We start from the raw sequence: 13,881 nt of genomic DNA, 5'->3' as shown, positions 1-13,881 counted from the left end.
AAAGACTCGTGTCAATGAAGCGCCACACAGTCTGATAAGTGAATTCATCAATTTACGTGTGCTTTGCTCTTCTTTTTTTTTTTTTTTTGTATGTCAATGATTTTTATTTGAAGTTTCTTACATGTTTCTTTCATCTAACTTAAAATATAACTTGTAGATGGAACTTCGGTTCCCCTGTGTCCACTACGTTATCACAGTTCATAATGAAATTTACATAATTGATAAAATGTTTCAGAATTGCAATTTTTTGTTCTCTGCCTACACCGCTCAGTAAAGGATGCATTAGATCGTCGAAAGATAACCTCATACGGTCGCCAAGTACTGTCGCCAATACTCTCTGGAAAACCAACCAAGCTGCTGTCACTCGTTGACACTCACTTAGTTTGTGTTTCAATGTTTCTCTCGCCACGTTGCAATACAAGCATTGTTCGTTATCTGCTCGTCCAATTGTGCTCACAGTACTCGATGTTCTATTTTTTGGTTAACTAACAGATACCAACTACTCCGCTGGGCTGATGTGAGTTCTCTGCTCCCTATGTTGAGCCACACACGTCTCCAGTTCACTGTAGGATGACGCGATTCTACTCTTGGTCTGGGTGTTTGGTCGATGAAAAAGCGATGGATCTGATCGGAGGAAGGATTTTGTTGGATTTGAGGCGGCAAACTTTGGAGTGTTTGCTGGATTAATTTTAGGCAAGGAAGATCAGCTGGAGGGGGGCGGGGATTTAGTTGGTTGAGGAAGGAAGCATAGTAGGGGGTGGAACTGATCTCCTGAAGTTGTCGATTGATCAGCAGTGCTTTGGATTTCAGCACCGGCAGCTGTAGGTTTAGTCCTCCTTGTTCTCGTGGTTTCGCTAGTTGCTGCATCGGAACGCGCGCTGGTTTTCTGCTCCATAACAATATTCCCATGATGGACGTAATTTTTGCCACGTGTATGTTGTATGGTGTCAATATGGATGACAAATACCACATTTTAGCCGTGATAAACGTGTTAAGAAGAATCACCTTCTGATGTAGAGTAAGTGTACGCATAGAATGCAATCGAACATGATGCGCAATACTGCCTACTAGCGCATTCCAATTATGGGTGATCATGAGCCGTATCGAGTTCGCAAAAATCACACCCAGAATTTTAATCTTGCTCTCCGTTTTCATCCAGTCTACTTGAATCGGATTTCCATTCATGAATCCGATATCAATGGATGTAGTTTTACGCAGATTGAGCACCGCTCCCGACACTCTCCCAAATCGATGAAAAATACTGCGCATTGCTTCGATTTTGCTCAAGGAGGTAAGTATGACGCTAATGTCGTCCGCATATGCTACAATCAAATCGGTACCACACTCACACTCGAGAGAACCCAGCAAGGGATGAAGATATAAAACAAACAGATGCATAGATAACGGATCTCCCTGTCTTACCGATCGCTGGATGGGGAACGATGTAGTCAAATACCCCTTTATCAATATGCGGGAAGAGGACAAAGCCATAATCCGGCAGAGCAAATCTACGAGTTGGCTGTTGATGCCGAGAGAACGCATGTTCCTGAAAAGGTATGAGTGTCTCACACGATCGAAGGCATGATCTAAATCGAAAGAAACTAGCTTGCCGATTTGTTTACGTGTATTCAATAGCGCTATCCTGTTCTTTAGAGCCAGAGTGGCTTGGAAGATGTTTTTGTAGGCATTCGAGCATTTTTGAGAGTCACTGAGAATTTGGTGAGTTCTCATTACGATGATGGTGATGTTGGATTAAAGAGGCTTTAAACTTTTCAGTTCATTCGCCTCTAAACGAACTTCTCATTACATTCTCCAGGCGAGTTTTCAAAATACGAGAAAGTAGTTTGTAATCGAAGTTTAAGAGAGATATTGGTCTATACGATGCAACAGTGTCGCCAGATCTCCGTTTCTTCACCAAAACGACAACACCTTCCACAAACTCCGACGGGAAGTTTGACGATAGTGCTTCGTTCAGGATGAGATTTAATTCTCTGTGGATGACGTCGAATGCTCGGAGGTAAAATTCTTTTGGAATACCATCCGGTCCCGGCGATTTTTTGGAGGCGCTTGACTTGATTGCGGTCCATATATCGGCTGTTGTGATCTCATTCATACATGCCTCATTCGTTGTATCATTTTCGGGTACGATCTGAGCGCACTGAAAATTATCGGGTTGATCTGTTTCTTCAGCTGTCTCCGAGTACAGATCGGAGAAATATTGAAGCACGTGGTTTTGAATGTGTTGGGAATCATCGATTATTTCACCCTGATCACCATCAAGTCGTTCTATCGTCGTTCGTTTTCTTTTCCTTTCTCCAAGCTGAAACACCGAGAGAGGTTCTCCCGCTACAATTTGTTCGTGGATACGTACAAAAGCATGTGTGAAGCGGCGTTGCAGGGCAAGCATTTCTCCCTTGAGACGATTGATGGTTACTAGCATTCCATGATTCTGATAGTAACTATCGTATACCCGTCGCAACTGCTGATATAACGTTTGTTGTGCGTTGTGAAACTCCTCGTATGATTGTTTCGATTTCCATCGAAAGAAGCTAGTTAATCTTGGCTTGCCATAATTCAGCCACCAGTGCATCCAATTGGCATAGTTACGCTTTTGCCGTGCCCAATACTGCCATCGTATCTGAAGTTCCGCTACATTTTCGCTAGTAATGCGATGAGGGCGAAGTGACCAGAATCCACGCCCTTGGGGTCGACCGAGGTTAGGTAAATATGCGCGATGTCACAGCCATATGATCGGTAAATGAACATACGTGCGTGTGTATATTGCGTAGTTGTTCGCATAGTCCCGCACTCACGTATCTATTCGAGAGGAAGAATTTGCCGTAATAAAAGTATGCCCGGTGTCTCTTATGCGAAGCTTAAGCCACACGTCATGCAATTGCAGCTGTGGCACTGTAGCCTGGAGAGAGGGACTTATGTTGTATCCAGTCGCGTCGCACTGTCGCAGTACGCAATTAAAATCGCCTGCAAGAATAACATGTTCTGTATGATGACGAAGGTAATAAGCGATCGTGTTGTTAAAAAAGTCACAGAAGGTTGTGTCTGAGACACGACCGCATAGTTGACGTAGGATTACGTTAGGCTATCTGTCGCATGCTGATTTTGGATGTTTGAAAAAATATATTGTTAAACTCTTTGATAATGATCTGATGGCCCTGAAAAGGGCCGTTTAGTTTGGTTGTTGGGTATTTTTTGTTTTTTGGCAGCGGTAGCTTTTTTGGAGCCGCTGCTGCTTATTTCTGTTTTTATTTTGGTGGTTTTCGTTGACACCATCACGTCGAGCTAAACGGCGAATAGCGAATTTGATACACTGGATATTGTCATGTAGAACCTTGCGATACGCTTCGATCCTCCTTTGCCTTCCTTGCCGCATGAAGTCATGTTGGTTGATGTTGATCTGATGTGACCACACTTAAAACACTAAAAACATATATGTTTACCGATCTGAGCGTCGAACAAAATGGGAAAACTGACTGAGCAGCAGCATCAGCAGAAAGAGAGAACATGCCTGAAACTTTCTGCTCATGATGTTTGCTGTTGCCATCAGTACTGGACCGATGCGGGACACAGCTCGATTTTTGATGTTAGGCCTCGATGTTTACCGCCGCTGCTGCTGCTACTGCCACTTAAGTTCGATATGAGACACAGCTCAATTGTTGGCCACTCAGATTCGATGCTTCGATGTCTTGAAGTACACTGCTGCATTTTCACGATTCCAAGAAGCGTGTGCTCGCACTTCTGATGGAGAGAGCGTGCCCGAAATGCTCCGCTCGCGATGCTTGCTGCTAGCCGCGTCCACTGCTGCTGCTCTCCACTGTTGTCCGTTCCACGTCCGTTGTAAAAATGAATAAAATCCACGAACGCTCCATCCTTTTATATCATTTGGTATGTGTGAAGTAGGCGCCTCCTACTCGATTGTCATGCAGCTTGCCGGTGAACGAACGAATCGGGCGCGAAAAAGAAATGACGCCAATTTCGATCAATCAGGCCTAGGTATCTTCTGTTTGGATAGTGGTTGAGATTTTTTAATTGTTCGATTGTTAGTTACATGATATATATTATTTTATTCAATGTGAAAAATTATTATGGAGTGCCGACAACGTATGATGCAAACATCTCATCAATCCATCATGAAATGAATAAGCAATAAGCGTTTGAAATTGGACGGGTCGCTCATTTATTTTCTAACGATCATTTATTTTCTAACCGGGAAGCAGTTGACATACTACGCTGCGCTTTTATGTACATGAAAAACCACTTTTAACATGCGGGGGAAAAATCTTATATGAAAATTGCCAGATGTCAATGTTGCCAAGCGTAGTTATTGATGGTTAACCCTTCCGTTACGAGCGTCGTCTATAGACGACATCCGCGCGACGAGCTGTGTGTACGAGCGTCGTCTTTAGACGACATGAAATTCATACTGCTCTTCGATCACACCAGCGCGATGTGCATACTTTTCGGCGCAGTGCTCCGTACAGGGGTAGCACTTCGGCGGAGCACACTGCCGTAATGAAAGGGTTAAACCGACGCCGAACCGAATAGCGATGAACGCACCCATATCACGAACTTCGACATTTGATTTGCTATTATGGTGCTACTCGCCTGTGTAGTTCGCGCAAAGGCATCGGCAAAATATTATTATAGAAAATTCCTTGATGCATGTCCGGAGCCGTTTCGCTATATATATATATGCATACATATGTCATTCGCCTCCCTTACCGCATCCAGTCAGGCTGGTTGATGGAAAGTATGTTTCTGACGTGATAAGTTTCCTGTTAGTTGACATGATCAAAGAAAATTTAAAAGTAAACAGTATTTCTGATCGTAGTTTTATATCATTTTTATGATAAGTGGAAAACAATAAATTAAACTCTTTCGTTTCAAAGCAATATCGAAAGTCCTGAAAAGGACTGGAATGGTTTTAACCCATTTAGGGTTGTACGGAATCTGCTGCGTGCTAATGTGAGGTTTCAGTCGGATGTAGCAGTTGTTAACTTTTTGGCAGCGGTAGTTTTTTCGGAGTCGCTGCTGCTTTCCTTGGCTTTGACATCTTCGGCTTCTGTGCGTCGGTTTGCAAGGGTTTCGTTGACACCATCACGGTGAGCTAAACAACGGATAGCGGGTTTGATACACTGGATGTTGTCATGTGGAACCTTGCGATACACTCTTCCTCAACCTAATCCTTTGTCTCCTTTACCTCCATAACCGCATCCAATTGTATTGGTTGATGTGAACAGGAGTACCAGCAATGCACACTAGAAACACATATGTTTATCGATCTGAGCGTCCAACAAGAATGAGAAATTTGACTGAGCAGCAGCAGCAGCAGCAGTAGAGAAAGAGAGCATGCCTGAAACTCTCTACTCATGATGTTTGTTGTTGCCAACAGTAGTGGACCGATGCGAGACACAGCTCGATTGTTGAGGTTGAGCCTCGATTTTTACCGCCGCTGCTGCTGCTACTACCACTTATGTGAGACACAGCTCAATTGTTGGCCGCTCAGATTCGATACTGTACTTTCACGATGCCAAGAAACGTTCTCGCACTTCTGACGGAGAGAGCGTGCCTGAAACGATCCGCTCGTGATGATTGCTGCTGCCACTAGTAGTAGACCGGTTTCAACAACCGTTGCTACTATTTGCCGCTGTTTATGCTGCCATAGAAGTGCGATGTGAGACACAGCTCGCATTTTGACCGCTCAACTTCTATGCTCGCCTATATATTAGCCGCTTTCACTGTTGCTGCTCTCCACTTGTTGTTGTCCGTTCCACGTCCGTTGTAAGAATGAATGAGATCCATTTTTTTTTTGCATTAAAATTTGTTTTATTCAGTAATCTTAGAGCTAAGCTATAATTTACAGTAGAAGTGATACAGAAAAAACATTTTTTTCAGCTTCGTTTCAAAATTAAGATTTTAGTTTTGTTTGATTTTTGTTTTTCTGTTATGGATAACTATTCTACATTAACCGCAGTCGCAGTTATTTTTTTTTTTTTTTTTGAGAAGAAAAGAAATAATAAAATTTGTTACCCTAACTATTTACATAAATGAGAAACCCTACCTAAACTAATCACCTATACAGGTTGTTTATAATGGTTTGTTCCGAGTGTAAGCAGTCCTCTCGAAATTTATTTGATTTGGTGGCGAATCTGGTTTTCAGTGTTTCAATCTCAGCCAGATCATGGACCTCTGTTATTCTTGTCCAGCGGGGAAGATTGAGGATCATTCTGAGGATTTTATTTTGTATTCGCTGGAGTTTGAGCCGATGCGTCTGGGCACAGTTACTCCAAATAGGCAAGCCATACTCAATCACCGGAAAGATGATTTGTTTGTAGACAGCAAGTTTGTTACTCAGACACAGAGAAGACTTTCTATTTATGAGTGGGTACAATGATCTGATCATTATACCACACTTAGTCACTATTTTATCAATGTGTTGTCTAAATAACAGCTTGCTGTCTAAGGTGAGCCCAAGGTATGTTACCTCATTGGACCAGTTTAAGGTATTATTTCCCAAGCTGATCCTGAGGTTTTCAGGCGGAACAAGTCGCGGGGATTTCGAATATGGAAACAGGATGGTCTGGGTTTTCGTCGCATTCACGCGAATCTTCCAGTTGTTATAATATTCAGACAGGACATCAAGACCCCGCTGAAGCTTCTCCGTCAGAGCACGTGTTATTCGTCCCTTATAGATAATGGCCGTATCATCTGCGAACAGAGATAACTTACCATCATCTGGTAAGGGAGGAATATCCGACGTGTATATATTGAATAACAATTGTCCCAGGATGCTGCCTTGGGGCACCCCTGCAATGATGTTCAGTTCCTCTGAGCAGATATTATTCAGTGAGACCCTGAATGTTCTGTCTGAAAGATAATTTCTGATTATTTTAATCAGAAACACTGGAAAATGACGCTGATGCAACTTATACACCAGACCATCATGCCAGACATTATCGAATGCCTTTTCGACATCCAATAATGCCATTGCAGTTGATTTGGCGACAGTTTTATTCCGCCTGATGGTGTTCGTTACCCTGACGAGCTGATGGATTGTTGATCGACCTCTCCTGAATCCAAACTGCTCGTCAGGGAGAACATTATTATCTATGGCGAAAACTGTGAGCCTGGAGCTGATCAGTTTCTCAAAAACCTTGGAGAGAGCAGACAATAAGCTGATTGGGCGATAGTTTCCGGCTAAGGATGCTTCTTTCCCCGGCTTTAGGACGGGTACAACTTTAGCTAACTTCCACCTCGAGGGGAAGTAACCAAGTTGTAAGCATCGATTGAAGATCGATGCTAAATGTCCGTATAACCTGGAGCTTAGGTGTTTCAGCTCCAGGTTGAAGATATTATCAAAGCCGGGGGCCTTCATATTTTTCGAGGCTTTAATTTTAGCCTCAACCTCTCCAGCGGTTATTCTCTGCTCATCATCCAAAGTTGGTTGGGTCCGATCAACCTCAGCCACAGCTTCCGCAACATCAGCCTCCCGGGGACTGAGCATGGCTTGCCCAATACTGTGTGAATTACAAAAGTGATGGCCCAACGCATCAGCTTTCTCAGCAGGAGTTATTAAAAGATCAGGACCAGGAGCATCGGGAATTAAAGGAGGGATAGGTTTGGGTTTGGTTTTTAGAATTTTTGACAGTTTCCAGAAGGGACGGGAATGGGATGGGAGCTGGTTCAATTTTTGAGAAAAAAAATTGGTTTTTGGAATCCAAGATTCTGGCTTGGACCACTCTGGAAAGCTGATTCGCCGCCAACTTCTTTTCTAGAAGGCGAGTTCGCTGAAACTGCCTTCTATAGATTTTTCGCAATCTGATAAGTTGTTTGGTTAGATCATCAATTTCGAGAAAGCTACTTACACACGGAACTTGTTGGACATGCTGCTCGCGAGCTACACACAGTGCCTCTTCTACGCCACTCAGCACACTATCGATGTCTTCCTTGGTATGCAGCGAATGGTCAAAAATCACGCCAGCGTCGACCAGTTGCTGGAAAGCTGGCCAGTTGACTCGATGGTAATTCCTACGCTGCAACCTCTTGGTCTCCACCTGTTCACCAAGAACTATCATTACCGGGTAGTGGTCACTACTTAGCTCGTGCACCACCGTTGGCTGCTGGATGTTGGTCATATTTGTGACAAAAATGTCAAGAGTTGATGGAACCCCAGCCGGAGAAAAGTATGTTGCCTCCTCGGAGCACAGGATGTTGTAGTGCCCGCAAGGAAGATCACTAAAGAGAACTCTGCCATTCATGTTTCGTCGAAGATTCCCCCAGGCTTCATGTTTGGCATTCAAATCTCCAGCTAGGATAAATTTGCCACGATTCCGGGTAAGTGCGATGAGGTCTCTGCGTAGCAGCAGACTGGAGCCGTCTCCTTCCTTCACTTGGTAGGGGCAGTACGCTGCAATGATGTTGATTGACCCTGTTGTTGTTATAAGTTCGATGCCGATAGCCTCAATAATTTTGAGGTTGAAGCTTCTTAATGAAAGGAACTTCAGACCTCGCCTTACTGCTACAGCGACACCACCCCCTCGTGTTGTGGAGCGATCCAGTCGAACAATAGTATGGTCAGGCAGGTGGAAGTTGATGTTGGGTTTAAGGTGAGATTCGGTGATAGTTGCGATGTCGATCTTATAGTTTCTAAGGAACTCTGCGAGCTCCATCTGTTTTGCTGCAAGCGAGCAGGCATTCCACGTGATGATTTTAAGATTGGTTGGATGGTTGGCCATACTGGTACAGGAAATTCATCATCGTGGTGATTTGGTCCTGTTTGGTTTTACAGGCACGAAACTGACGCGAAAATTCGAGAAAAAGGGCGCTCATTTGCTCGCCGGTATACAGATCCTCTGAATCTGCTGCTGTTGATTGAGTAGCGCCAGCTACTACCTGAGCAAAGCTCATTATTCCAGGAGGAGGGGCGCGCGATGTCGACAGATCCGGCGTATTTGGAATTCGATTTGATAGAGTGACCTTTTTGTTTTTCTCCGCGGCGGAGAGCGGAAGAGGCTCAAGAACAGGAATGGGTCTCCGTGTATTAGTTTGCTGTGGAACCGTATGGTGGATGTGTGAACTTCTCCGAATAGAGTTATTATTCATCGATATATTTTTCCGTTTCTCTATGAACTCTGCCCGCTTAGGGCAAACACGGCTAGTAGATGAGTGTTCTTCGCCACAGTGTATGCATTTCGTGGTTGCATCCTCCTTCATACATGCACTCGTGTGATGATTACCGCTGCATAAGTTGCATCTACTTTTAATGAAGCAGTTCTTGGCACCATGCCCGAAGTTCAGACAGTTCGTACACTGAGTAACATCGCGATGAACGGGATTGTATCGATCCCATTTAATGGTCATATGTTCTACGTATTTGATTTCTTTCAACCCAGCCATGTTGATGGATCCTCGTTCGAGATGGATAAGATACAGCTGATCGCGATATGTGATGTTTTTATTCCGTCTATTTATTTTATGTACTGCAATCACTTTCAGGTTATGTTCGGTCAAACCATCTTGCACTTCTTTGGTTTCCCAATCCGGCAGTCCACGAAGAACAACCTTGAATGGTTTGTTTGCCACTATATCATGAGTGAAATATTCCACCCCTTTTCTTTTCAGATATTCCTGAACTGCCCTGTAATGGTTCAATCCCGGAACCATTATTTTATAACCATCAGTACACAGGCTATATTTAAGTTGAAGGCCCTTAGAGATGAGCAATTTAATTTCCTCGCGGAATTTGTCCGGAAAACCTTTTGTATAAAACGGTGGCATCTTTTCTTTTTTGGTTATAATTCCGCCATCTTCCACTGGAAGCGCCGCAAATTTATTATTTGCAAGCAGCTGTTGTGCTTCTTCAGACTGTTCATCACTTAGTTCTGCCTGAGAGCGAGTCCTCTTCGCAGTGTTTGGTTGCTCTTTATTAGAGCGTTGTTTTCCCATATCGAGGGTAAATGCACTTGCCGAATGCAACGCGCCACGCACACAACAACAAAACTAACTGTATTAAAAATCACGAGCTCACTAGAAAAGCGACCGATTAACACGGGAGCGGAGCAACGAATGAATGAATGAGATCCACGAATGGTCCTTCCTTTTATATCATTTGGTATGTGTGAAGTAGGCGCCTCCTACTCGATTGCCATGCAGCTTGCCGGTGAGAGAACGAATCGGGCGCGAAAAAGAAATGACGTCAATTTCGACCAATCAGGACTGGGTATCTCTGTTTGGATAGGGGTTGAATTTTTTCAATTGTTCGATAGTTAGTTATATGATATATACTATTTTATTCAATGTGAAAAATTGTTATGGAGTGCCGTAATCGTTTGATGCAAAAATCTCATCAATCCATCACGATCACGATGCGATCGATTTTCATTTTTCAATTTGTACCCCAATATGTTCCCGAAAGACGTAATCCTACGTCAAAAACGTTCTCTCTGAGTACGAAGAGCTGTCCCGGATGGAGCGTAGAAACAACAAAGCGTAGTATTTTGTACACGCAAAGCGACCAAGCGACCGTCCAAACTTCTCTCTACATGCGAGAATTGGATGTGATCTTTCAATGCGATACCGGTGCCTCTCCTAGATTGATCAACATTTGCTACGACATTAAAACCGGGAAGGGTGAACTGCTCATTTTCTAGTTCTTGGATGAACACGATGTCGAGATCCATTGTTCGGATAAATGTTCAAAGCGCGTTAATTTCGTTTGTATTCGTGATGGTGTTCACGTTTATAGTCGCAATGTTATAACTGGTGAAGAGGATAGTTATTCTTAGATGTCATTGTCATGCAAGTCGTCGCCTTCGTCGCAACGAAATTTCTTGCTACTGCGTGTCGAGCGTCGACTACCCGTGGATGAGTCAGTCTCATTACCAGTTGTTCTTCTCTGAAAGGCTTGAAAAGCTCTTCGTTGGACTTTGGTCCATGATTCGTATTCGTGTTCTTCATGGGGTACGCTGGCTGGTAAAGCGAAGTCATTGGACTCGATATGATGAGCCGAATTGGCAGGAGGCGGCACTGTTCTGTTTGTGGATGTTTCTATATTTGTCGGTGTTGATGTCTCGATTTCTGCTGCGGGTAATGATGCACTGGTCTTCGCAGCTTGCAATCTCGAAGCCAAAGGCTTCGTACGCGCGGGCTTCGCGTTTTTTGTTACATCTGCATACGAGAAATTGTTTGTGGCCAATTTTTGAACCAGTAATTTTTTGTTTTTCACACACGACACTCCGTTGTGAATAAATTCACCGCAATGTCGGCAAGTTTGTTGCTGGCCGTAATATGACACAAGTGTTGTTTCGCCATCAATAGTAACGAAGAATGCTATATTTTTCTTTATAGTCATCCGTACGATACGAACACCGGTCGGTAGTCCAGGAAAAAAGTGTTTCTCATCCCATACCTCCTCTCGAATGGAAAGAACCTCTCCGTATACGTTGAGAAACTTTTCGATCTTCAGATTGGTAACATCTTCGGAAAGATTGAAGATTTTAACTTCCACTGCTCCATCCTCCATCATTAGTCGAAGTGTGTACGATTTGCCGTCCACTACTATCTCGTGTGTGTTGTCGTTCTCTTCCACGATTTTGAGTGCCGCTTCGAGAGAAGTGGTTTTTACAAAAGCGACTCCGAGGTAGCGGCTATATTGAATCCGCTTTACCTCTTCTCGCTTCATGCCAAGTGTAATACCTACAAAACGGTGAACCTCTTCGGACGATGGCTTTATCGGCACATTCGCATAGTCGATGCGAAATGTGTTTTCGCGGCGTTTTATCGCGGACATCGGCTCGCGATAGCACACGAAACTTTAAAACTTGAAAGAATAGCCGGCGAAGGATTTCCGTAGTCAATATCAGTAACAAGAAATGCGTCTGGTTGACTCGGAAGTTGAGCGCTAACTTACTTCTCTCACAAACACTTTACCCCATTTTTACACGTGAGTTAACCTATACTACTACAATGGCTAGCTTCCACCTTCACCTTAAGGTATATAAAAATATATATAGAAGGTGCATTTGCATATGAAGTAAAATTCTGATTATACGCGAGCGTAACATGAGCAAATTTATAATACATACGAATTGGGGCCCTTTTGGTATTAACAAGTTCTTCTGCATAGTAACTCTATGTTGATAATTCCTTAATGTTTTCCTTCGTTGATCGTATTGTTTTCACATATTCACGTTGGAGAACTTTAACCCTTTTCTTCGTTGGCCGAGGCATTTTGATTGAATGTAATACTTTTCCGTTTACTGTTTTTGAAAGCATAGGCAGCCGTGGCAGTGTTCCGAGCTCTGCAATACAATTTTCTTACCCAATGTTTTTTTTTTTTTATTAATCCGTTTATTTTTACAGGCTCAGTTACATAAGTTTAATGGAGCCAAACTCTTAACTATACTTCAACTAGCATATATCAACATGTTGTTTCCTTAATTCTATGGTTAATGAAATAGGAAACCGATTACTCGCGGTCGACTCGAGTTTAGAAGGGTGACACATTTTCATTAGGAAAAGGATGGGATGTAAGGAGATTTGTGTTTACACTCGCACTCACATTCACATTCACATTCTCATTCACACTGACACTTCACACTCAATTCTTAAAACTATCCTTACATCTAATATGTATTTACAATTTAACTTATTCTAATGTTAGTAGGAAGGGAACCGATAGCTCGCGAAGGACGAAAAGGAGGGGAAAAGGATTTATAAACAATCACACTCGAAGATCGATAGCTTTAAGGAAAACATATATTTGGGACATGTAATCAAGGTCTAACCGAGCCAACACATCTCTCACCGGCACATTGGACTGCTTTCCTCCAGCCCGAAGGGAGTTTTCTAAATTCGATCTGGCGACAAGATACAACTCGCACGACCAAACAACGTGTTCGATATCGTGGTAACCATGGCCACAACCGCAGAGATTGCTGTCGGCAAGATTAAAACGAAAAAGCAGCGCGTCTAACGAACAGTGATTGGACATGAGTCGGGAGAAGGTGCGAATAAAGTCCCGACTCAATTCCAGACTTTTGAACCACGGATTGAGGCTAACCTTAGGGATAATTGAGTGGAGCCACCGGCCCAATTCATCTTCGTTCCATTTGCGTTGCCAGTTAACGATGGTATTTTTACGAACTAAAGAATAAAATTCATTGAAGGCGATTTGACGCTGATAAATTTCGCCTTCAATTGCACCTACCTTTGCTAATGAGTCAGCCCTCTCATTACCCGGAATTGTGCAATGTGAAGGGACCCAGACAAAGGTAATGACATAACAGCGTCTGGATAAAGCACTCAAAATTTCTCGTATTCTCTCAAGGAAGTACGGCGAGTGCTTTTCCGGCCTCACTGAACGGATAGCTTCGACAGAGCTAAGACTATCCGTTACAATGTGATAGTGTTCAACAGGTCGTGAGGCGACGCTGTCCAGCGCCCAGTGTATTGCTGCCAATTCAGCAATATACACTGAGCAAGGATACTGAAGACTGTGTGAGGTGCTAAAAAATTTGTTGAACACTCCAAATCCTGTGGACTCATTCATAGAGGACCCATCAGTAAAGTACATATTATCACAATTGACACGCCCATACTTTGCTTCGAAAATCGTAGGAACGATCTTCGATCGATGATAATCTGGAATTCCATGGATATCCTGCTTCATGGACAGATCAAAATGCACAGAGGAATTGATGTAGTCAGGAAAACAAACACGGTTGGGAATATACGAAGAAGGATCAACCTGCATGGAGACGAATTCATGATATGAGCTCATGAATCCAGAATGAAAATTTAGCTCGATCAGCTGCTCAAAATTTCCGATCACCAATGGGTTCATAACCTTACACCGAATGAAGA

Source organism: Toxorhynchites rutilus, chromosome 2 (genome assembly GCF_029784135.1).
Source record: "Toxorhynchites rutilus septentrionalis strain SRP chromosome 2, ASM2978413v1, whole genome shotgun sequence".
In the NCBI taxonomy this organism is placed as follows: Eukaryota; Metazoa; Arthropoda; class Insecta; order Diptera; family Culicidae; genus Toxorhynchites; species Toxorhynchites rutilus.
The sequence above is the reverse complement of the archived record's forward strand: the minus strand, read 5'-3'. Positions refer to the sequence as shown.